Below are 25,442 nucleotides of genomic sequence, written 5' to 3'. Positions count from 1 at the left end.
TCCCGTAAATGATACTGAATAAACTTCTTACCAACTGTAGGTTCAAAATAAATTGACCATGTTTGGCCATTGATATAATCAGACTAGCCTTTGATTTTGTAATGAAATGTTAATGTGGAAAGCAATATGACACCAGCAGGGATTAAAGTATTATTCCATTTACAATATTCCCCATCATAGGAAAAAAATAATTTACCTAACAAGATACTAAAGGGGGTCATTCACACACCCCCCTCCAAACCCCATCCTCATCTATGCTGGTTCTGAGCAGAGCAATCCCATCAGTTCCATTTCCCTTCTTATTTTCCCTCAACCTTATTATTTACTCCCTCTTAGATCTGACAAACAGCCCAGGCCTGAAGCCTTGGTTACCCTTTACTTCCTGTGGACGTGCGAGATCTGCTGAGTTTCTCCAGCACTTTTGTGCATTGCATTTTACTCCTTCTCACATGCCCACCCACTCCTCATTTATTGCCATTTTCCCCCTAAGGGAATTTTACAGGACCCTGCGAATTAAAGGATATGAATACTAGATTATCCAAATTATTTAAAATTTTTTACATTTTGAATTTAACATATAGACATACTGTACAGTAACAGGACTTTCCAGCCCATAAGTCCGTGCCGCCCAAATATCCCAATTAACCTACAACAGCCCACCCCCGCACAATTTGAAGGAAAATGGGAGGAAACTGGAACACCCGGATGGAACACACGCAGATATGGAGAGAATGCATAAACTCCTTACAGATGGTGCTGGATTTGAACCCTGGTCACAGGTACTGTAACAGGTTTATGCTAACCATGCCACCAGATGTGCTAACCGTGCAGGACAATGACCTTGACAAGTTAGGAGATCAGCATTTTTACTGTAAATTTCATTGGTACCCATTGTGTACCAACCCCGTTAATTTCTGAAACACTTGCCTTCTTTGCCTGCCCTGAATCAGGTTGGCAAAATTATCTCTTATAGTTTAAGAGCTATCTGATATAGTTTAGATCTAATCAAATTCAACACAGAACATGTGCAGGTATTGCAAAAGTGAAAATTCAGAATGGTTAATCATGATTATTCTGTTTTCTCTTTGGCATGCCTCCTTCAGAACTTTTCCAGAGATGCTCATCTACACAAAAGTATTTTTGATATAATCTATCTTTTGAAATTCCATGTGGTCTGGGATAAAATCAGAGCAGCACGTCAGGCAGATAGAAACATCTTTGATGTAAATAAGAAAAGGGTACTCAAAATTCCACTCATATCACACAGAAACAGAAACAGACCTTTCAGCTCACCAATCATGCCTTTGCAATTTAAGCGCCCTTCCAAATACTTTGTGAGAGTATTAAAAAAAAATCCTCTCTAATAATTATGCTCCTCATCTAAGCCCACACCTGCTTGTTTTGATGAAAAGTCTCTTACTAATAGACCCCATCTTTGCCCTTCATAATTTTGAATACCTCCATCGGGTCGTTCCCCCTCAACATACTCGGCCCCAAGGAATGCAAACCCAGCCACTCCTTGTAGCTAAAATGGTCCATTGAAGGCAACATCCTGGTTATTCTCCTCTGCATTTTCGAATAATACAGTAAAATCCCTGGGGATTGGTGGATGCCGAATAAGTGTATTTTAGTTGCTTGAGACTTACTCTAACAATGTCTAACGAATAAATCTGGATTAAGAATAAACAGTTTAAAAGACAAAAGACAACCCAAGTTTACAGATAAAGCCTCTAACTGCGGCAACACTTACTAAGCTTGGATAAGAAGACACTTAGAGAGTCACCCCAATGATGAGCAGCATAAACCAGCTCTTCATCCTGGGCAAGGCCATTGTTGTTTCACACAACTTTATTCAAACAGCTGCTATAAGCAAAGCACAACCGAGGCACTCCGCTGATTGAATAAATGCTCGTGTGGCAGTCCCTCGCAGCCCCCTCAGGGTGCCTCACAAAATGAAGGACAAACGCGATGATCCAGCAGGCTGCACAAGGCCCGCGGAGCTGCCCTCCAATTCACCGCAACTAAAGGAGCCTAATTGGCCTATCAAGGAAAACGGATCGCAAATGCACCAATCAGTGCTGAGGGGTCTTTGACCACGCCCCTCACCTTGAGAATAAAAGCAGGGCTGTGAGCTCAACAAAGCTCGGTGTTAACTACACTCAACTGGGGTTTGTATCTTTCTTTCTGGGATCAGCATGTTCTTTCTGAGCTAACCTGTATACAGCTGTAACCTCTCCTGCATTATAGGTTCTACAGAGACATAGCTTGTATCTACACTCTCATCTCCAGCAAAAGTTTGTGTTACTTCAGAACATTTACTTTTACAATTTTAATCTTTATTTTATTCTTATTTGTTTATTTATTTACCATATTTTTTTTTTTGCTTGTTGCTTGAACTCTGCATAACAGGAATTTTACAGTCATTGCATTAAAAACATAACATCTTCATTTTCCTGTTCCTGTTTTCTGTTCCTTGACTTTCTCCTTGGCCTTCTTGTTCTTTGCTTATAGCTTGAAGAGCATCTCAGGCCCGAAATGTTGATAATAGGTCTTTACCTCCTATGGATACTGTGAGACCAGCTGAATTCCTCCAGCGTTTCTGTGTGTTTTTATTACAATCACAGTATCTGCAGACTTTCATGTTTCATCCCATTTTCACTCATCAAAACAAACTGCAGATGCTGGGACACAAGAACAAAGAAAATAGAAGCAGGAGAAGGTCACCTGGCCCCTGGCACCTGCCTCACCATTCAACATGATGGCACCTACTCCTTACCCTTGAACTCGCTGATCTTAAAAAAAAAAATCACTCATCTCCTCCTGAAAGACTTTCAGTGACTTTGCCTTCACACCCCCTGAGGTGGAGAAGTCTAGAGATTCAAAAGGCAGCATGATTGGTGTAGTGGTTATCACAATGGGAATGGATTTGAATCTGGCGCTGTCTGTAAGGAGTTTGTATGTTCTCCCTGTGTCTATACAGGTTGTAGGTCAATTGGGTGTAATTGGGCGGCACAGGCTCGTGGGCCAAAAGAACCTGTTGCCGTGCTGTGTGTCCAAATCTAAAATGTAAATTCTGCACCTTCTTCAAGAAATTCTTATGCATTTCAATTTTAAATAACTACAACTTTAGAAAAAAGGGTCTTGACTTGAAAAGTTAACTGTTTCACTTTCCATAGATCATGTATTCCAGGATTTGTTTTTGTTTTGTTTTTTTATTACATCATGTTATTGGGATTGTCAGATGAACATCTGAAACCTTATGGCATTCCTCAAATTCTTTCAATAGTTCATATTGTCCTGCTCATCTCCAAAGCAATCTGCATTTTTAAATATTGGGACAATGGACAAGATGGGATTAGTTTGGCCCATCAATGTTCCTACCTCTTCCTCGCCACTGCCAATACCAAGATTTTGCAATGCTATTCAATGTGCGCCATTTAGTGCTGAAGAATCGAATGCTTTGATGCGTCTTTTGAGTCAGCAAAGTTGGTGGGTTCAGTGTGATTTCTCTCCTTGAAGGCTATTAGGGAACCAGATTAGTCTCTTACCACAATGTAGCATTTTATGCCAAATTTGTTTAACTTGTTTGATATTTCCTCAGCTGCCATTTTGGGATTGAGGCACAAATCTCTGGACCTGGATGGTAGTCCTTTATTATCACCATCATGCCTCTGTATCCTATTGTTACAAATTGTTTCATAAATCCAAATCAGTTGAAAATTTGCTCCATCAAGTTAATTTTACAAATAGTGCACAAATCACCAACTTCGTGAATGTTCAATGATTCTTTAACCATCTACACTTGTACTTTCAAACATTTTCATTCTGACGTAAATTGCATTGACCAGCTACTTGAAAAGACTAGTTTCACTTTTGCTTTCTTCAATTTCACTTTACCTGTACCTTTCTTTAGACAATCTTGACTCCAATTCCAATTATTCTTTCTGAGATGTCTTCCTCTATCTTCAGGCCTTTAAGCAGCCTCAATGAATCCTATTTGAACACATCTGGAAACCAGTTTGGAATGGAAAATGGGAACTCAGTCTTCAGAGACCCCTCTGCAATCTACTTGCTCTCTGTCAACAAAGAATGAAGCCGATGCACTTTAGCAGAACGGTTGTGAAAATGTGGACATATAAATGATCTAAAATGAACAGAAATCAATATAGTTAATATGTGAACATATAGTTAAATAGTGACAAAAATATGCAATTATATTTATATCCTCTATATGATTGGATTGTTGAAGACTGCTCCAAAATTGGAATTAAATGTTAACATTTTTTCCCAAATTCCATTTAGAATTTTCCAATTTTTCAAACCTGTGAGGATTATGCATTAATTAATTCCACATGAAAGTTTCTTCTATAGATCAAATATTGCAAGGGATCATTTGAGCAGAGAAGTACTATTTTAAATCCAGAATCGTGTTTTGTTAAATATTATGATTTGCTATCTGAATCTGGCATTTCCTGACGATCAGCCAAACAATTTAACATACTAATTATTGCTTTACGCATTTGTTGAACTCACCTGGCTTGTCAGCATCATTGATCTCAACTCACTGGCGGTACAAAATTTATCTTGCTCGAAAGGTCTATGCCCTTGGGGAAGGAATTTGGATTGTTGGCAGCTCATATATTACCCCTATATACATTGGAATGGCTCAATGCTATCAGATAGTTAACTGCCAGGTTTCACTGAACCACACCTTAGAATGGCAACACTTACAATTACACAGTTCAGCTAACTTGGTTGTCAACAGAAGATCCTTAATTTCCATTTTCTCCCCAGCTCTCTTCATTCCCTCTCCAACATCTGACAGTACAGAATGACTCCCTGAGTGGATGTGGAATGAGGAGACATTGGATTTAGACTTTGCAAGAATGAGAGGTGATTTCAGTGAAATGTACACAATTCTGACAGGACACAACAGACTGGAGGCAGGGAGAATGTTTACCCTAGCAGGGGAGACACTGTGGATCACTATCTCAGGATATTGGGCAAGATATTTAGGACTAACACAAGAAGAAATCTCTTCACACAGAGGGCAGTGAATTTGTGGAATTGCCCATCTCTGAAAATGGTGGAAGTTTAGTCACTCTGAATATTTAAGAAGATGAATTAATTTCTAGAAAGAAAAGGCATTACGAGAATGGGAAGAGACTGAATGTCAACCAGAATCATATTGAATGGAGCACAGGTTTGAGAGGACAACTTGAACTATTCCTTCTCCTCTTTTCTATGTCTTTATACTTTCACTAAACTGGCAACTAGCAAATTTCCCTTTCTGCTGCTAAAACCAATCTCTCGTCCCATGTCTGAATGTCAAGATTTTTTGTAAATCAAAAACCTCTCCTTTCACAACTATCCACCTTTGCAAACTCACAACACATTTGCAGATCACTATTAGAGAGAAAAGCAGACAGGGACAAACAAAGCTTTCAAAGGAAATTGGATAAACATTTTGGGCAAAATAATTTGATGGATTATGGGGAATGAGACCAATGAGATTGCTGTACTGAATGCTATCTTAAGATTCAGTAGGTCAAATGGTCTCCTTCAATACCATGACAATTCTACAATTCTATGCAACGATCTTTTTACACACCGATCTTTTTAATTGTAAAAATTTTTACCACTGCTAAAAAGAAATGATAAGAAAATACTGCCAAGCAGAAGATTTTTTTTTATATATAAAAGAAATCTGCATCCTGTGTAGATAAAGAATTATTTCTTTCACAATGTCAGTGTATTTATTTGTCAGAGTCTGTGGAAACTCACTAATTATAGGGCACATTTCAGATGTTCTAATTCTGCTGGATATAATTACACTGTGTAGTAAATCCAAGTGCTTACAATTTTAAGGAAAATGTACAGTTAAGCATCCAAGAACTCAAAATATCAAACGAAAACCTGCCATTCCTCAAGCAACAATCCACCAGCCTACCTGAAACTGGTAAGGACCATGAGAATCCTGTCCTTGTAGCATATGAAGGCAGAGGGGACCACGGCAGAAGTGCACGTAATGGAGGATATGCGGGTGAGGGCTGAGTTGATGACAAGCCACAATGCTTGAAGAAGGAGGGCATCTTCGATGATCTGGCATGGAAGACCTCATCCTGGCACCAGATGCAAGGGACGTGAAGGAATTGAGAGAAAGGAATGGAATCCTTACAGGGGACAGGGTGTAAATACGCGGAGTCGAGGGAGCTGAGGGAGTTGGTGGGTTTTAGAAGATGTCTGTCAATAGTTTTTCTCCCAAGATGGAGGCTGAAAGATCAAGAGAATGGAGAGTGCTGCTCGAAATGGCTCATGAATTGGAAGTCAGGGTAATAGTTGCCAGCAAAGTAGATAAAATCAACAGGTTCATCATGGTTGCATAAGGCAGCACCAAAGTAGTTGTCAATGTAGCAGAGAAAAAGTTGAGAGGCCTTGCCCGTGTAGGCTTGTAGCTCCACAGAGCCAACAAAAAAAGCAGGCATAGCTGGAGTCCCTTGTGGGTACCCAAGGCTACCCCTTTGACATAGGGAAGGTGGGATGAGTCAAAGAAGTTATTGAGGGTGAGGATGTTCTGCCAGCCGGAGGAGGGTTGTGTTGGATATGGACTGGTGGGGACTGTTGTCGAGAAAGAAAAGGAGGGTCTTTTGGCCTTCGGTATTGGGGGCGGGGGGGGGGAATGGATTTCATATTGACTGGATGTCCAATGGTGAAGATGAGGCAGATGAGTTCAGGGAACTGGAGTTGTTGAAGTGATGGAGAGCTAGGTGTCCCAGATGTAGGTGAGAAGTAACTGAACTGGGTGGGGGGGTGGGGGGGGGCGTTACAAAACAGAGTCAAGGTAAGCAGAAACCAATTCAGTGGGGCAGGAGCACGTGAAAACAATGGGTCCGCCTGTGATGATACGCTGTGTTACATCACTCAGCCAACAGCTGGCCTAGAGACACGGCACCCGGCCTAATGACATCCGACTGCCAGGTGGGCCCAGAGGGCTCATGGTATAAAGCCAAGATCACGACCGTGTGCTCTCTCCCTCTCCCCAGGATCATACTGTAAGCACAGCAAGCAGCCAACTAGATCTTTATGTGAGTGGAATAAAGCTGTGTTGCCCCAGTGTCGTGCTTGTGTTTTCCTTTGGTGCAACCTGCCACAATGCCATGACAATTGGTTTTGTGGATCTTGGGAAGGTGGTAGAACCGGGCAGTGTGGGGTTGGGAAGCAATGAGGTTAAAGGCCTTGCGAGACAGATGACCAGAAGTGATGAGTTCAGAGCTAGTGCATGATACAGTGGTTTGATGAGTTTTGGTGGGGTCCTGTCAGAGGGATAACTAAGAGGAGGTGTCTGAGAGTTGTTGTCTGGCTTCAGCCAGATAGAGGTCAGTGAGCCAGACCACAGCACTGGCAGCTTTGTCTGCAGGTTTGATGGCGAGGTTGCGAATAGTGCGAAGCAAGTGGAGGCCAGACTTTCCAAGGGATGCATTGAGGTGCAGACAAAAGGAGATGAAGGTGAGGCCTCTCCAGAGGACAGAGCATTCCAAGAGGGGAAGGTCAGAGGGAATGGTGAAGACAAGGTCGGACTTGGAGGGGATGGGGGTCATTAGAATGGAGGGTGTCTGGGGGGGCTGGGAGGAGCATGGTGTGGATAAAGAGGTGGAGGGTAGTAAGGAACTAGGTGAGGAAGGGGAGGGTTAGGGAAGTCAGATAGGGGAGGGGGAGAGGGGCTGAGAGGGTCAAGGGAGAGAGCTCGCGATTGAGATTCCATCATGCAGGCCACCAGGGCCAGGGAGAGAGCAGGATGAGATTGGAAGACACATTGCTAGTAATGTTCTTTGTTCTTGCCCCATCTGTGGATGGTGCAGCTTCGAAGATGAAAGAATGCTGCATGGAGATTTGGAACACATTTATATGGCAGTCGTTTATAGATTTTAAGTCCTGAGATTTTGAGATTGAACATGTTGCTGCTGCAGGCAATAATAAGACCTGTTAAATAAATGCAAAGTTAGCACGCAAAGTAGACTTCTCCATCGGCATCACAAAAAACTGGTAATACAACTAAAAGGCTATACACACACACACACACACACACACACACACACACTTATAGCTCCTGTATATAAATAAAAGGTATGCTCAGTTTTGACAAAGATGCTGCTGCGTTATTTAATACAATTACAATTATTTTAAAATTCACAGCACATTCCAGTCTTCCTAGTTAAACATTTCCCTTGTACAAGATTCTGAATTTACCTCCTCTTTTCTGCTGTTAACTCTATGTTAGATCAACTAACATCTACACCAGGCTGTTGTTCATTTATTAGAACTCTGAATTCAACACCAGCAAAACGTGTCCAAATGCAGGGTTCTCACTATCTGTGTCCCTCTGCAACTGGATCCTCGGCTTCCTCATCAGCAGACCTCAAACAGTGGAGAAGAGGCATGTTCACCTCCTTCCTCACTGCCCATCAATACAGGGGCAGCCCAAGGCTGTGTGCTTAATCCCTGGACATTGTAGAATCTAGATGACCTTAAACTCAGTTGATACTAACAACAATGAATTTATTGACATGCACACAAGTACAAAATATATTTGCCCCAAAATTCTTACTGACCAAATCAGTACTTTATACTTTAAATATATACATTGTATACATTAAATTACCATAGTACAAAATAAGATAATAAATAATTGCACAGATAGTGCAAGAAGGTCTTTTTGCGGTCCATTTGGGTAGTAAGGGGAGGTACAGGAGCCTAGTCGCTGTTGGCAAAAAGTTGTTTTTTTAAACTGAGAGATGTTGGACTTCATGCTAACCTTTTACCGAAGCACAATTGAGATGGCTTGTCTGCCCATCATTGTGTGGTATCGTAGGTGCAAAGGATCAGACTGGGAAGTCAGTTCAGAAGATCATTAAAACAGCCAAGAAAATCACTGGGGTCTCCCTTTCCTCTATAGATGCCATTTGCTGGGAGATTGGTCTAAATGGGGCTCAAAGAATTATAGATACCCTTTCCATCCAGCACACAACATCTTCAACTCACTACCATTAAGGAGAAAGTACAGGAGTATCACAACCAGGGTTGACAGGCTGAGGAATAGCACCCCCCCCCCTCCCCACAAGGGGGTGAGACTGATGAACATTAACCTGTAATTGTGAAAGTAATCCCAGATATTTATATAGATAATTTATCTGATCTTGATGTACTGTGTATTATGTGGTTTTTGTGCATGCACCATGGTCTGGAGAGATGCCATTTTGCTGGGTTCTAAATTTACAACCAGATGACAAGAAACTTGAACTTCCTTGCCTTTGTCCTGAAGGTTGCAGTGAGAAAGGTTGTGACCAGGGTGATGGGAGTTCTTTATGATGGCTGCTTTCTGCATTCCTGGGAGTCAAATTACCAAACCAGACCAACCAAACAAAATTCCTGAACTAAAAAAAATTCCTATCTACCCTTCCCCATTTCGCCAAACATTCTCCCAAATAGAACTATAAAAATATCTGAACCATACAACATTAGAGCGCAGAAACAGACCCATCAGCCTTTCTAGTCTGTGCTGAACTATTTTTCTGTTTAGTCCCACTGACCTGCACCCAGTCCATAGCCCTCTAAACCCTTCCCATCCATTAACCTATACAAATATTTCTTAAATCTTAAAATTGAGCCCGCATTCACTACTTCAGCTGGCAGCTTGTTCCATTCTCCCACCATTGTCTGTATGAAGAATTTCCCTAATGTTCAGAGAAGCAATCTTCCAATATTTCCAGAGTTTGTGTAGGAAGATTTTGCCTTTCTATCTTTATAGAGTTGATTGAATAGGGGATTATGTTGGTTCATCATTGGGATTAATGAAGAAAAGAGCAATATTAGGCATCCATGTGTTTATTCTGCTGGGACTGTTTCCAAGTGTATATACTTTCCTGGTCACTAGAGTTCAACATATATTGTAACTATGTGGAGGAGGACAGAATGGGAAATAGACACGAACCTTGTGGGATTGCACCGGAATCTTTCAGATGACCACACTGATTACTAAGCCCTGCTCCCCTCCCTGTTCTGACCCTCTAGCTACACTTAGCTAACAGCTATTGATTCAAAACATCCTGAATACACCCCAGAAATGGTAATCATTGATGAATAAATATAAACCCATCAGACACAGAGTCAGAAAATTACAACATGATAAAAGGGCCCTTCGACTCATCAATCGTAAATTTACACCCATCTAGTATTAATACCCCTTTTTAAAAAAAAAAAATTGAACCCAGGTCTCTGGTTCTTCTAGCTGCACCACAGAAGCTATTTAAACAATGTTGTTAAAGCAGTTATTCTGCCAGGAGGACACATCCATACAAATTTCTGATGCCAGATACTGCATTTACACTGTTATGTATCCACAGTCTGCAAAATATAATACACTACTATTGAATTCTCTCATTTTAAATTCTCTCATTTTATTGCCAATGGACACATACAAATAGCTTAACAACTGCTGTGTCGAAAGTCAATCAGCATAGCCAGGCTGTCATGTACTATTGCATCATCGATCTTAAGGTCACCAGTTAAGTATCTCCACAAATATTTGAGTAATGGTCTCAGCTAAAACCTCAGTATGGTCTTCAGCTAGTACTACAATGTTATGAGAGATGTCCTTTGGATACAATCTTGGGCCTTATGCATAGGATGGAACTTTGCCATTCTGGCCAACACACACCCTTCAATAAATATTACAAATTAATCTCTTTATAAATTTTTAAATTAATTTTCCACACAAAAAAAGAGAAAAAAACAATAATATACAGAAGATATGAAAAAGTAATATACTATGCCCTTGAATTAAAGTACTTTCAAATTAATTTAACATTTCCATATATTGACAATTACATTGAGTAAAGAAATAAAAAGTTAATGCATAGAACAAAAAAAATTCAACTCCAATGAAAAAAATACTGTAAAAAATAAAAACAACTGGACAATGCATTATGAGAGTAATTTCAAAGTAACTAGAAAAGAAATTCTTCCTGAGTAAACACGTGCACTTGGGGAAAAAAAACATACTGGAAGTGGATCAAATTTGTTAATTAATTTGAGTCATTCGAAAGTAATTAAGAAATAGTTGCCAGTTTTCTAAATTAAAGGCAGTGTCAAATGTCCGACTTCCATTATTTTCTAAATCTAAGCATGACATAATGGAGGAAAGCCATTGAAGAAAAGTAGGCGGATTCCAATCTTTCCATTCGAGTAATTTAGCTCTCCTTGCAATCAATTTTGAAAAGGCCACTATCCTTTGGGCTGAAGCAAGTGCAAAGCCTGATCCCAATACTGTGATCCCAAAAATAGCTGTGAGCAAGTTTGGCCGTAAATCAAAGTCCAACGCTTTAGCGAAAGTTTCAAAAATTATCTAACTTCAAACAGGACCAAAACATAAGAGTCAAAGTGGTCTCTTCAGATTTACACATATTCCAAATGGGACTTGTATTAGGAAAAATATGGGCCAATCTGTCCTTAGATACATGTGCCCTATGCACTTCTTTGAATTGAATCAGAGTGTCAGGCACAAATTGAAGAAATATTAACAAGTCAAAAAATTCTTTCCCATAAATCATCTGAAACTCGCTGCTCAAATTCCAGTATCCAAACACCTTTAATTTTAATCATTGGATATAGGACCTCAATTAAGTAAGCTGGAATAAATACTAACTATTAGTCCTTTTTGGGAAGGATTTAATTGAAGAAGAGTATTTATCAAATTAGTTGAAAAGGAAAATGGAAAAGTTGGCAGAAAAGAATGTAGAAAACTCCTAATTTGAAAATATCTAAAAAGATGTGCCTTAGGCAAATGGAACTTTTTAGTTAATTGATCAAATGACATTAAACAATTTCCTTCAAGCATATCAAAAAAGGTCATGATTTCTTTATCTTTACATAAGGCAAAAGCTTGGTCAGCTGATGTTTAAAAAAAAAATAATTGGAATAGATTTTACTAAACAGAACAAAATTATTTCAATCAAAAAATTTACAAAATTAAAACCAAACCCTTAATGTATGTCTGAGAATAGGATTAAAATCTTGATATATACTTTAGATAATACAAAGGAGAGATTGGAACCTAAAAGAGAATTTAAAGAGTATCCTCTAACCAAATTCTCCAATTTCACCCATAAAGGGCAATCATGCATCTCAGGAAAGCAAGTCCAAAACATGAAATATGGTAATGCCATACCACCATCTTTTTTTGTTTTCTGTAGTAATGATTTAGCCAATCTAGGGGTTTTATCATTCCATATACAAAATGTTATTTTAGAATCTAATTTGTCAAAGAATACTTTAGGGACGAAAGTTGGGATAGCTTGAAATGTATACAACTTTGTAAAATTATCATTTTAATTGCATTAATTCGACCTACTAATGACGTCAATGGTAATCATTTTGAAAACATTTGTTTAGCATAATCAAAGTGAGATAATTATATTTGTATAAATCCTTAAAGTTTTTTAAAATTTTTATACCAAGATATGTAAATTGATTGTTAACAACTTTAAAAGGTAATTGATCATATAAATGTAAATGATCAGTAAAAGGAAAAAAGTTCACTTATTTAAATTCAATTTATATCCTGAAAAAATACCAAATTCAGTAAGCAAAGATAACATAGAAGGAATCAATATTTTAAGGATTGGAGATATACATCAACAAATCATCTGAATTTAAAGAAACCTTGTGTACTCTCTCTTCTCTCTGGATACCATGGATATTTGTAAAATCCCTTCATGCAATTGCTAAGGGTTCCAAAGCCAAGTTGAATAATAAGGGACAAAGAGGACAACCTTGATGTGAACCCCTATGTAACCTAAAACAAGGAGATTTATAGTTAATAACAATATCAACACAATAGGAGCTAGATAACTTAGTTTGATCCAAGAGATAAATCCAGGACCCAAGTTAGATCTTCCCAAAACCTTGAACAAATAAGGCCATTCCACTCTGTCAAAAGCTTTTTCAACTTCGAGTGAAGCAACACATTTTGGTAATTTAGCTGGAGTGGAATAAATAATGTTCAATAATCTTTTAATATTAAAATGAGAGTACCTATTCTTAATAAACCCAGTTGGATCTTTGGAGATAATTTTGGGCAAGATATTTGCAAATCTTAGAAAGAATTTTAAAATCTACATTTAATAATGAGATCAGTCTATAAGAAGAACATTCAGACAGATCCTCATCTTTTTTTGCAATCAATGAAACTGAAGCCTCAAAAGGTTTTATGCAAAGTTCCAGAGGAAAATGAATCAATAAAAACTTTGCATAAGTAAGGACTCAGAATATCATTAAATATATTTTTTAAAAACTCAACTGTATACCCATGGGTCCCAGAGCTTTACCTGATTTAAGCTAAAGTATTGCCTTTATGATCTCATGTTTATTAATAGGCATCTCTAATAGATTCAAATCATAATTAAATCTTAGTAATATTCAATGTTTGTAAAAAAATTAAATCACAGAAGTAGTATTATCTGGAAAGTCAGATTTGTACAGGTAAGAATAAAAATCCAGAAAAGCTTTGATTTCCTCATAATTCAAAGTTCTTATACCATCTATTTTATGAATGTTCAAGATTTGCCTTCTAATTGTAGCTGCTCTAAGTTGTCCAGCTAATAATTTACCTGATCTGTCACCATGTATATAAAACTGACTTTTAGATCTAAGTGACATCTCAGTGGGATAAGTCATAAGCAAATTTTCTTGTGTCTGTACATCTACCCTTTCTCTATACAGGTGTTCATTGGGTGTAACTGAAACAATATTGCCTATTTCTTTAATTTTAATTGTAATCCAAGTAATTTCCATTTCAGTTTTTTTTCTTAATCCTGAGAATAAGAAATTATTTGTTTTCTGATAAAGGATTTTAATGTATCCCATATAATCAAACTCAACATTCTCTTGGTAATATTTATTTTTTAAAAAAGTGAAATTTGTTTTTTAATAAAATTTTTTAAAGCAGGATCTTGTAATAATGTAATATTGAATCTCTATTGGGAAGCATTTCACCTGACATCAGGAAGATTCAGACATTTTCAATTGAATCATATTCACAATTTGTAACAAAGGAGCCAAATGATTATCAATCAGAAAATAGTCAATTTGAGAGTATTTATGGTAAACATTAACAAAAATAATCCCTATTCTTAGGATGTACAAGTCCACAAATGTCAACTACATCAAACTCTAGTAGAAAAGAAATAATACAGGTCACAGCTTTAGTAGGTAGCATCAGGTTAGTTGATGATCTATCAATCAATGTGTTTAGACAGCAGTTAAAAAATCATTGCCCATAATTAATTTGTATTCATTAAGATCTGGCAACGAAGAAAATAAGGTTTAAAAAAATTTAGGACTATCTACATTTGGTGCACAAATAGAAACTAGAACCACTTTTTGACCACCCAATAAACTGGCCACAGTTTAGTATCTTCCAATAGAGTCTGTAATCTTATTAAAGTGTATAAAAGACCTTCAGAGTCAATAAGAATGGACAGCCCTCTGATTTTAGCTATTGATGATGAGTGGTATTGAGAAACATGCCAGAATTTGAAAAATCTCTCTTGACCGTCCATGTGAATGCGAACCTCCCGCACAAAAATTGTGTCAGCACGAAGAGATCTTAACTTTTTAAAAAGTTTTCCTTCTTTTAAAAGGAGAATTTAAACCATTTAGGTTGCAAGAGACAATGTTAAGTGCATTAATTTTCATAATGAAATATAATTTAAAATTAAATAATTTACATAATTACTTGTGCAGGAGAGAACCCATATTGCAGGGAGAGATGTGCTCATGCTCTATCAAAAAGAACCCTCAAGACCAACCAGTTAAAAAAAAAACAATTTAAAAGCCCCACCCTCAACCCATAAACCAACTACAATGGGTAACTAAATACCCTCCCCTCTCTCCAGCTGGCAAGTCACAATTATAAAGCCAGGAATTTATACCAGATACCATGAAAACCAATTAATCTCTCATTGACAATTGAGGCACTTCACTGCATGCTAATCATATGCCTTGTGACAACATGTCATTGCAAACATTTTTCCAATTCAGAGGTTTACAGCTCTACAACAGTCCTTTCTGGCCCATGAGACCATGCTACCTAAATTCCCCAATTAACTGACAACCCCTGTATATTTTTAGAGAGTGGAAGGAAACTAGAGCATCCAAAGGAAACCCATACAAACAAAGGGAGAATGTATAAAATCCATGCTGCTTCACCAATGTTCAAATGCAGAAGCATTGTTCCCAATACAAGTTAATATTTAAATATTAATTAACAGTGTAGACCACAAAATGAGAACCTAAAACTGAATAATCAGTCACAGAATGGCAACATGGGAATCCAGGGAAGTCTCTTACAATTTATTTGATATCACTCAGAAGCTGTGGTTGTTGGTGCATGGGAGGCATTTGTTGCTAATCCCTATTTGTCATCAAGGGTGGCAAGAGACTATCTTGCTGACCTGCAGTGCTCGTGGTGAGAGAACACTGCCATTACTATTAAAGTGAATCTGTGAGTATTCATGAAAGGGATGAAGTACTTCTGAATGAAGGTGCCATGTGAAATCATCCAACTTATGGTGGAGTCAAATACAATCACCATGGTTTAAGAGACATTTACACAGGCAATCATCAGATTATGGATCTAACGCAAATAAATGGACTGTGTGTGGATGGGTAAAAATGTTGGCATGGATATGGTGGGTGAAGGGTTCATTTCTGGCCTGCAGTCTGACTGCAAAAGCAAGGAAGCCCTTGACTTCCTTGGTAGCACATGGCAGAGCATCTCTCTGTAATTGTTAGCATCCAGTTGAAAAATGGCACACAATATGGATATGGCCACACTGCTGGGCTGTAGTGCAAAGTCAATACAAGAGTCAGCTTTGTGGTTAATGAGGTGGAGCATTGTCCACGACTTTGCAGTCACACATTGAAAAGCAAGTCATGAACATTTGTTTGTTATTTTGGAGCTGTCTCTCACAGTTCTGGCTTGGAACTTAAAAATGGCAAAATGGATTGACAAAGAAAGGAATCTATCACTATGGGTTATGCAGCCTCTGATGTGTCCTTGTAGCCTAATTCTCCGATAATCATCAAACATTTATGGAAGGAGTTGAGATGTCCACTTGATGGGGATGATCACTGGAAGGTACGACATTAACTTACCAGTTATCAATCTGTTTGTGCTCTGACCTGGGATCAACGGAGCAAACATGGCACCATAAGGCCTCAAAGCCAGAGATGGAATTTTTCTTGGCCACCTGTTGCATTCTTCTGTGCTGCCACTTTTCTTGCCCTTGTTAGGCAGCAGGAAAGACTGGGCCTTAGTGATGATCAGAGTCCAGTGAAGACCAGCACAGACCCCTGTCATGTAATTAGCAAAGGTCACTATGATTGATTCAAGTAATGGTAGCCATAGGGTCCTGAAAGTGATCCAGAGATTATAATTGCACTATCCAGTACAACTAAGAGCTAATAGCAGGTATTGAAGCCAAGGATGCAGGGGAAAGCTTTTGTACCCCAGAACAGATTTTTTTTCACCCTGGTGACTGAAACAAAGGAGAAACTGAGGGCATCAGAATGAACTCATCACTCAAGCTTTCCAGGTGCCCAAGGTGCAGGAAAGTGGTGACATTTTTTTTTTAATTGCTGGTTACACCCCCTGGAGTGACTCCCTTTGTGATTCATGAATATAGATTTCAAAACATATACTGAATGCAGCCCAATTTCCTTGACCGTTCAGGAAAAAAGCAGAACTGGTGCACGTGGGCCTTGGCTCAGAGAGGAAGAGAAAGATTTCCCAGACAGGGAGCACGAGTGTTGAAAAATTGGGAAGTGTGCCAAAGGTTAGCTTCCAGTGTCTGGAGTGATTCAGAATCCAATTAGTTCAGGGTGATTGTGACCATCTCCTTCTCATGCAAAATAATTGGGGCATAGGATAGCCGGGTAGAGATCTACAAGCTAAAAATCATAGACCACTGACACCATTCACTCGAGCATACCTCTTGGACAGTTAGATTTTGGGACAGGGTCACAGGAAGAATCAGTTGACACCCTCTTCCCCCCATCTTTTAATACTCTCTGGCAATGTATCGCTTCATTTTGATCCCTTTTTCTCCTGTTGCTCGTCATCTGGAACCACACAGACATATTATTAAAGCCTTCTGCATAAGCAACAAACAAAACCTCATAATTCATTTGCCTCCTGCTATTTGCCATCTTCACACTGATGGTCCCCTACTATTCAGTTTTACAAATAATACTGGACTATAATTATTTTTCAAAAGGGTTTCTTCCTGAAAAAGATTTGGGGATCATGATAAACAAGTTCAAGTGAACACAGAGATAATTTCAGATTTGTTCCATCACGTAGAAAATTGGAGAAACGTTAAATTCAATAAAATTTAATAAGTTTAATTGCATAATCATGCTGACACATTGTGTTAGTTCAACTAAAAATGTTTTGCTGTTGATTTTCGTTTGTACTTAGCATCTGATGCCTTGTGTCGGTGTCCAACAATTGTCGACCAGCACTGATGGATTCCAGTGGTTTAAATACCATTTTCCCATGATCACAATGTCCTGATGAAATCTTTCATCATATTCATCATTGAATGCACCAAGATCAGCAGGGAACAAGTGCAAATGCAGAAAATGAATTTTCACTGACGTTCACTTCATGGTTTTGTACACTTGAAGTACACTTATAATATGACAGGAAATTACAAAAATAGGTTATATCTAAAAAAAACTGTACATGATAGGAAAATCTTGAGGTGGCTTTCTTGATCAGCAACCATCAAATACATCGAAAAGTGTTAAGGCAGTAAAATTGTCATTGTCTAGTATAATCAATGATCCTCCTAAATGGAAAAGGTGCAGGGTTTATCCCTGTATTTCAGCCTCCTTCTCCTTATACAGCCCCTTCAAAGTGTCAATTAAATATCCATGATTCAGTGCTTATGATACTGTCATTCTAGGTGTCTGTGGGTGGATTAAAATCATCTCTGTGCACATTATTCAATGGGAGCTGGTGTTTCACAAGCATAGGCGCACATGGGCAGATGTCACCTTGTACCTTAAACGACTGTGATTGATTTTATGCCACAAATCACTCACACAGCAGATAAAAACGCAGATCACGCAATTGCATTTCCAGGCCACTGACCTTCGGCCAGCATGCTAATACCATTCTCTGTTGATTCAACTAGATCAGAATTATTTAAACAGTAGAGGGCTTGGATCTAAAAGCAAAAGAGAATAGTGAAGTGGAGCTTGTGGTTAACATTTTAAATACATGGGAATAAAAGAAATCCAGCTGATAAAATAAAGCAAGAATGTGTAGTAAATATGGATACATGTTCAGAAAGGATTTGGAAGGTAAATGAAAGGGAATTGAGGGGAATCATTGACTAAAATATTGGATTGGGGGAAAGTCAAGGACAGAATATATATTGGGTTAGTTAGGAAACAAACTGATACAATGTCACCCACTGGGCTTATTCAATTGGGTACAACCAGAGGAGAAAATTACAGAGGTGTGCCAGAAATTAAAGTATGGTCTGTGGACTCAGACATCTTTGACCCTGGGAGCAGTGATGTAGCAAAGGGGGGTGTAGGGGGAGCAAATGCCCCCCCCACCCCGACCACATTTTTCAAAAGTGGCACCTTTGTCCTCCCCTGGTCAGACGCTATTGCTGCTCCCCCAATCTGGTCCAGCTCTGATGCCCCACCCCCAATCCGACACCACTGAAAAATCAGTGCGACCCACCATTCAACCACTGACTCACCATCTGGTATATGCTGTGGCGCCTTTTTTTAATGTGCTTGCTGCCCCTAACTTTAAAACCTGGCTATGCCCTTGCCTGGGAGGCAACATATTATCCAATAGTCTCAATGTCATTCACAGAACCTCCTATCTATTCACCTAACTATTGAATACCCAATCTTCTCCTACCTTCCCTTCTTTGCTGAAGGGCCAGACCCTGTGCCGGAGATCTGACAACTGTGACTTGTACCTAGTAGATTGTCTCCCCCCAACAGTATTATTGTTGAGGGGAATGGCCACAAGGGTGCTCTGAACTGACTGCCTATCCACTTCCCTCTCCTTACAGTCACCCAGTTACCTACCTTTGGGTCTTTAGGTGTGACTGTCTATGACTATCATTCCCTCCACCTCCCGAATAACCTGGAGTTCATCCAGCTCCTGTTCCCTAACATGGTGTGTAAGGAGCTGCAGCTGGATGCACCTCTTGCAGGTGCAGTCATTATGGACAATTGTGCTCTCCCAGATTACCCATAATCCTGCAATCAGAGCATTCCACTGCCCTATTTGCCATCTTCACGACCTAGTCTGTTACTATGGAAAGACCTTACCTGTTGTATGTCCTCAGTCTCTGCTCTGCAAAGCCTTTCGAGCCAAAGCCAAATCCCCACTCCAACACAGAAAAACATTTACCCCACTAAGTTGTTCAAATCTAGCATGTGTTCAAATGCAGCATTAAAAAAAACTAGAGCAAAATAGGGCTGAATGGCCTTATTTCTTGCTGTTACGGTTTGGTGTAGTGTTTAGCGCGATGCTTTTACAGTGTCAGCAGTCGGGACCAGGGTTTGAATCCTGCACTGTCTGAAAGGAGTTTGCATGTTCTCCCCATGCTTGTGTGGGTTTTCCCCTGGGGGCTCCGGTTTTCTCCCACTGTTCAAAATGTACTGGGGGTAATGATCACAAAGATAAGCGTATACAGAGCCGTTGTCATACCCACACTCCTGTTCGGCTCCGAATCATGGGTCCTCTACCGGCACCACCTACGGCTCCTAGAACGCTTCCACCAGCGTTGTCTCCGCTCCATCCTCAACATCCATTGGAGCGCTCACACCCCTAACGTCGAGGTACTCGAGATGGCAGAGGTCGACAGCATCGAGTCCACGCTGCTGAAGATCCAGCTGCGCTGGATGGGTCACGTCTCCAGAATGGAGGACCATCGCCTTCCCAAGATCGTATTATATGGCGAGCTCTCCACTGGCCACCGTGACAGAGGTGCACCAAAGAAAAGGTACAAGGACTGCCTAAAGAAATCTCTTGGTGCCTGCCACATTGACCACCGCCAGTGGGCTGATAACGCCTCAAACCGTGCATCTTGGCGCCTCACAGTTTGGCGGGCAGCAGCCTCCTTTGAAGAAGACCGCAGAGCCCACCTCACTGACAAAAGGCAAAGGAGGAAAAACCCAACACCCAACCCCAACCAACCAATTTTCCCTTGCAACCGCTGCAATCGTGTCTGCCTGTCCCGCATCGGACTGGTCAGCCACAAACGAGCCTGCAGCTGACGTGGACTTTTTACCCCCTCCATAAATCTTCGTCCGCGAAGCCAAGCCAAAGAGAAAGAAAATGATCAATTGGATGTGAATTGGGCAACACTGGCTCATGGGAAGAAATGGCCTGTTATCATGATGTATGTCTAAATTTAAAAAACTCTCTATGCGACTATTTTACAGTAAGGTGTCACATCTAAACCTTTTTTTTGCAAATACGACAGTATTCAAACAGAAACACTATATTTAAAAAAAAACTCATTGCTTCTCTGACAGTAGATCACAGGTAACACTTCCATTTATATCTTTTTCATCACCTTGAAAAGGATATAAATGCTCAAATCTTCTGAGAAACAGGTCCATAGGTTCCGTCTGTATTCAGAGCCCATTTATACAGTAGGCACCAGCGGGAAATGTTGACATGAAGTAAGAGAGGTTGGGGAGGCAGAGAGGCCGTAAGAGCTAAACACAAGAATACCACAATGTAAATGCAGAAGGAACTGATCCCAAGGCATAGCAGGTGAAGCCATATATCGATCAAAAGCTATTGAAAGTATTGTCATGCAAAATCATTTTAAGCTCAAAGAACAGAATTTCTACAGCAGGTTTGAAAAGCTTTAAAAATTCCTCATTCTCAGGAAACTGAGTACTTTTGAAGTCTTATCATTGTTTTAAAATAGGGAAAGCAGCGCAGCGTCTAATTTGTAAACAGCAAACCTTCAATTAAAAGTAACACCATGACCCAATGCAACCGTCAAAGCAGACAAATTATTCAAAGATAACATTTTTGACAGTGCCCCACTTCCTCAGTATAGATTGGTGCATAGTAAAGTGGCAAAGGGGTTCATAAAATTTAAATATACATGTTTTTCCACACACAAGCACTTGGCACAGACACAATAGAAACTGCAAAGGCTGGAATGTGGAGCAACACATAATTTGCTGGAGGAACCTGATGAAGAGCTCCAGCCCTCAAGGCTGACTTTTCAATTTTCTCTTCCCAATGCTGTTCGACCCATAGAGTTCAGCAGATTATGTGTTGCACTTGGCACAGACATGGCTAAATTATCAACGTGTACGTTACATGATCTGCTCAGTATTTCCAACAATTTTTAATTTCATGTTTCTTGCATCTACAACACTTTGTTTCCAGATGTGTTTACTCTTGGCTGAGGTTTTTTTTAAAAAAAAATGCAGACTGTTTATCAATAGTTAACATTAATCAACCTCCCAGTAGGATGGTGGTTCTCAACCTTGGGCCAGTAAACTAGCCCTAAGATAGCTGCAGTTGCACTTTTTAAACATCCAAATGGAATTGCAACTGGCTTTTTTGTGTTCATCAGGATGATCTTTATAGATTACAGTTCAGCATTTGTGATCTTTGAAGTCTGGTGTTTGTAGCACTGTTGTTCATTTGAAATTGGAAAGTTGTTCATTGCTGCGATTGGGAGGAATAGTTAGGGTTTAAATAATTAATGCTCTAAATTAGATAGTCTATGTAAAAAGATGGCTGCAATGGATTATTTTGCGTGCCTGTTGTCTTTTAGATAGTAACCAATTTATTCCTAATTGTACATTCAGTGCTTTGGATCAGCACGAATTGTGTTAAATGTACTATATAAATGAAATACTACTACTATTTCCTAAAGCCCACCTGGCTTCCAGCCTAATATGCCATGGCCCACTAGTGGCAATGACTGAGCAATATTTTCAAGTCAAAGACAGCTCTGTAAGAAACACATCTATATCTAATTTGAAGCATTTCATTTAACATTTTTAAAGACCCACATGGAAGTACGCTGTGGCCCGCTAGCAGGCCATGGCCAACTGGTTGAGAACCGCTGCTGGGCATGACAACTATAGATGCACTTAAATCATTGGTGCCCCATCAGTCATAATTAAAAGGAAGGCAACAGCACTTCCTGAGGTGGGCAAGGCTCCCAGCCACCCTGCCAACTTTCTACAGGAGCTCTATTGAGTGACCTGCCAGGTTGCAGAACAGCGTGGGCATTGGATCAGAGGTCAACCCACAGAACAATAGAGTGGCAGAGATGATCACTGGAGATGCCTCCTCCTCTCCCCCACACCCCCCCCCCGCCCCCAAATCGATGTGATTTACTGGGATAATTGTTTCAAGAGGGCTCGCAGAAATCAAATGAGGACCACTTTCACCCCGCAAGCAGCATCTTCCGCTAAACCCTTTGGGAAAGGGATACAGGAGTATCAGAGCCAGAACTTCCAGCATGAGAAACATCTTCTTCCCACAGGCAGTGCAAATGCTGACAACTGATGAACTGCTCATACAATCCCTCGAAGACCCTACTATTGGTTTAAAAATATTTAATTTTTTCCACTCTCTCATATATCAAAACAAACATCTACTGCATCTCCCTTATTCAGCCAACTTGTCACTTAAAAGATTTCCAATAGGCTTGTCTAGCATGATTTTTTTTTCCCTTAAGGAAACCATGCTGGCTTTGGCCTACACTGACACTTGCCTCCAAGTACTCCATAACTTTATCCTTGACAATAGACTCCAACGTCTTCCCAACCACTGACATCAGACTAACTGGCTTATAATTTCCTTTCTGCTGCTCCCCTCCCTTCTTGAGTAGGGGGGTGACATTTGTGGTTTTCCAATCCTTCAGTACTGTGCCAGAATCTAACGATTCCTAAAAGACCATTTACCAATCCCAGCACAAACTTTACCGCTATCTCTTTCAGGACCCAAGGATGCAATCCATCTGGTCTGGGGGACATATCCACTCTTAGACCATTCAGTTTCCAGAATATTCTCTCCCTTGAAATAGTAACTGCACTAACTTCCCTTCCCTGATACTCTTCAACATCTGGCACAATACTAGTGACTGATGCAAAATATTCATTTAGTTCTATCTCCCATAGAACATTACAACACAGAAACAGGCCCCTTCTAGTCTGTGCTGAACCATTTTTCTTCCTTGATCCACTGACCTGCACCCAGCCCAGAACCCTCCATACCTCTACCATTCTGTCCAAATTCTGCATTCACCACTTCAGCTGGCAGCTCATCTCCTATTATTATTTCTCTGGCACTATTTTCTCGTGCTCCTACAGTGCCCTCCGTAATGTTTGGGACAGACTTTTTTTCTCATTTCCCCATGCTCCACAGTTTTAAATTTTTAATCAAACAATTCACAATTTAAGTGCACATTCACAATTTTATTCAAGGTTATTTGTATACATTTTGGTTTAACCATGTAGAAATTGTAGCACTTTTTATGCATAGTCCCACTCATTTTAGGGCACAATCATATCTGGGACATGGCAATGTTATGTATTCAAGTCATGTTGAGTACTCTGCTGCATATCCTTTACTGCTTGAAGTCTGAATCACAGACATCACCAGGTGCTGATGCTTTGCCTGGTCTCTACTGCAGCCATCTTCAGCTCCTGCTTGTTTTGGGGGCTTATCCTTTATGTTTTCTGTTCAACATATGGAAGACATGCTCAATTAGATTTAGATCAGATGACTGTCTTAAGCTTTAAAACACTGCTTTGTTGCTTTAGCAGCATGTTTGGGATGAACCACTGTCCAATGAGTTTGGAGGCATTTGCTTAAACTTGGAGGTCAGATGTTTCTACACAGCTCAATTAATTTTGCTGCTACCATCAGCAGTTACATCATTAATGAAGGCAAGTTTGCCACTACCTGTCGAAGCCTTACACCCCAGGTCATAACATCCTCATGACCGTGTTTCATAGGAATACTTTTGATCTTGGGCAGTTCCTTTATGCCTCCACATTTTGCTCTTGCCATCACTCTGATTCAGGTTAATCTTGGTCTCATCTCTCCACCTTTTCCAGGATTCTACAGGCTTTTAAATACAGCGAGGCCTCTGTATTTCTATTCATGAAGTCTTCTCCAGACAGTAGTCATTTACACATCCACAAATACCTACTGAAAAGTTTCCGAGCTCCCAAAAATGGTCTTTCTTTTTAATGATGTTCCAAACAGTTGATTTTGGTAATCCTAAAGTTTGGGAAATGTTGCTTCCTGTTTTATTCTTGTTTTTCAGCCTCATATTGGCTTCTTTGACACAACTCTGGTCCTCATGTTGAAAAATGACAACACCATCTACACCTGATTTGACGACAGTAGCAGTGATATCCCCGATGATCTTATCCTGTCGGAGGATGACATGCGTGCTGTCTTCAGGAGAGTGAATCTGAAAAAAGCATCTGGTCTGGATGGAGTACCTGGCCAAGCATTACAAATCTGTGCTGACCAACTTACTAAGCTATCACTCCAACAGGATGTGTTACCCATCTGTTTCAAGCAGGAATCTGTCATACTGGTGCCCAAGAAGAGTGTAGTAACCTGCCTTAATGACTATTGACCAGTAGCACTTACATCAGTGATGAAGTGTTTTGAAAGGCTGGTGATGAATCATATCAGCTCCTGTCTGAGCAGCAACATAGATACATTCCAGTTCACCTATCGTGGCCACAGGTCTACAGTGGATGCCATCTCAGTGGTTCTACACAAAGTCCTGGAACATTTGGACAGCAAAGATGCATTCATCAGGATGATCTTTATAGTCTACAGTTCAGCATTTAAACACCCATCTTCCCCTCAAAACTGATCAGCAAACTCCAAGATCTGGGAGGTAACACCCCATTGTTTAATTGGATCATGGATTTTTTCACCTCCAGACCACAATCAGTGATGATTAAGAACTTCTCCACAATCTCCATCAGAACCAGAGCACCACAGGGCTGTGTCTTAGCCCCCTGCTCTACTCACTTTACACCTACTTTTGTGGCACAGTACAACAACACCATCTACAAATACCAGAATCAGGATTTATTGTCACGAACAAGCCATGATGCGGCTGCATCATAGTGTAAACATACATATTATAACCATCTTCCAACATTATTGTTAAAAAAGATAATAGTGCAAGTAAGAAAGTGTTCTTGGCTCATTGATTATTCTGGAATCTGATGGCAGTGGGGAAGAAGCTGTCCTTGTGCTGTTGAGTTCTCGTCTTTAGGCTCCTGCACCTCTTTCCCGATGGTAGCAGAGGGAAGAGGGCATGTAC

General features: G+C 39.9%; 1 protein-coding gene across 5 annotated transcripts in view; it reads right to left on the bottom strand.

Annotated features, from left to right (window-relative positions):
* LOC138763324 (dual specificity protein phosphatase 7-like) overlaps positions 1-25,442 on the bottom strand; it is a 66,313-nt gene that overhangs the window by 10,845 nt on the left and 30,026 nt on the right. Inside the window, exon 4 of one of the 5 annotated variants that reach the window (XR_011357489.1) lies at positions 3,898-4,144. The gene's annotated coding sequence lies outside the window, so the exon portion shown is untranslated. Of the gene's footprint in view, positions 1-3,635; positions 4,145-17,108; positions 17,179-23,678; positions 23,824-25,442 lie in introns of those variants that run through there. The other 4 variants (XR_011357490.1, XM_069937279.1, XM_069937280.1 and 1 more) reach the window with 4 other exon arrangements.

This window comes from Narcine bancroftii, chromosome 5 (genome assembly GCF_036971445.1).
Source record: "Narcine bancroftii isolate sNarBan1 chromosome 5, sNarBan1.hap1, whole genome shotgun sequence".
Classification (NCBI taxonomy): Eukaryota; Metazoa; Chordata; class Chondrichthyes; order Torpediniformes; family Narcinidae; genus Narcine; species Narcine bancroftii.
Note: the sequence above shows the minus strand (reverse complement) of the source record. Positions and strands in the feature narration are given on the sequence as shown.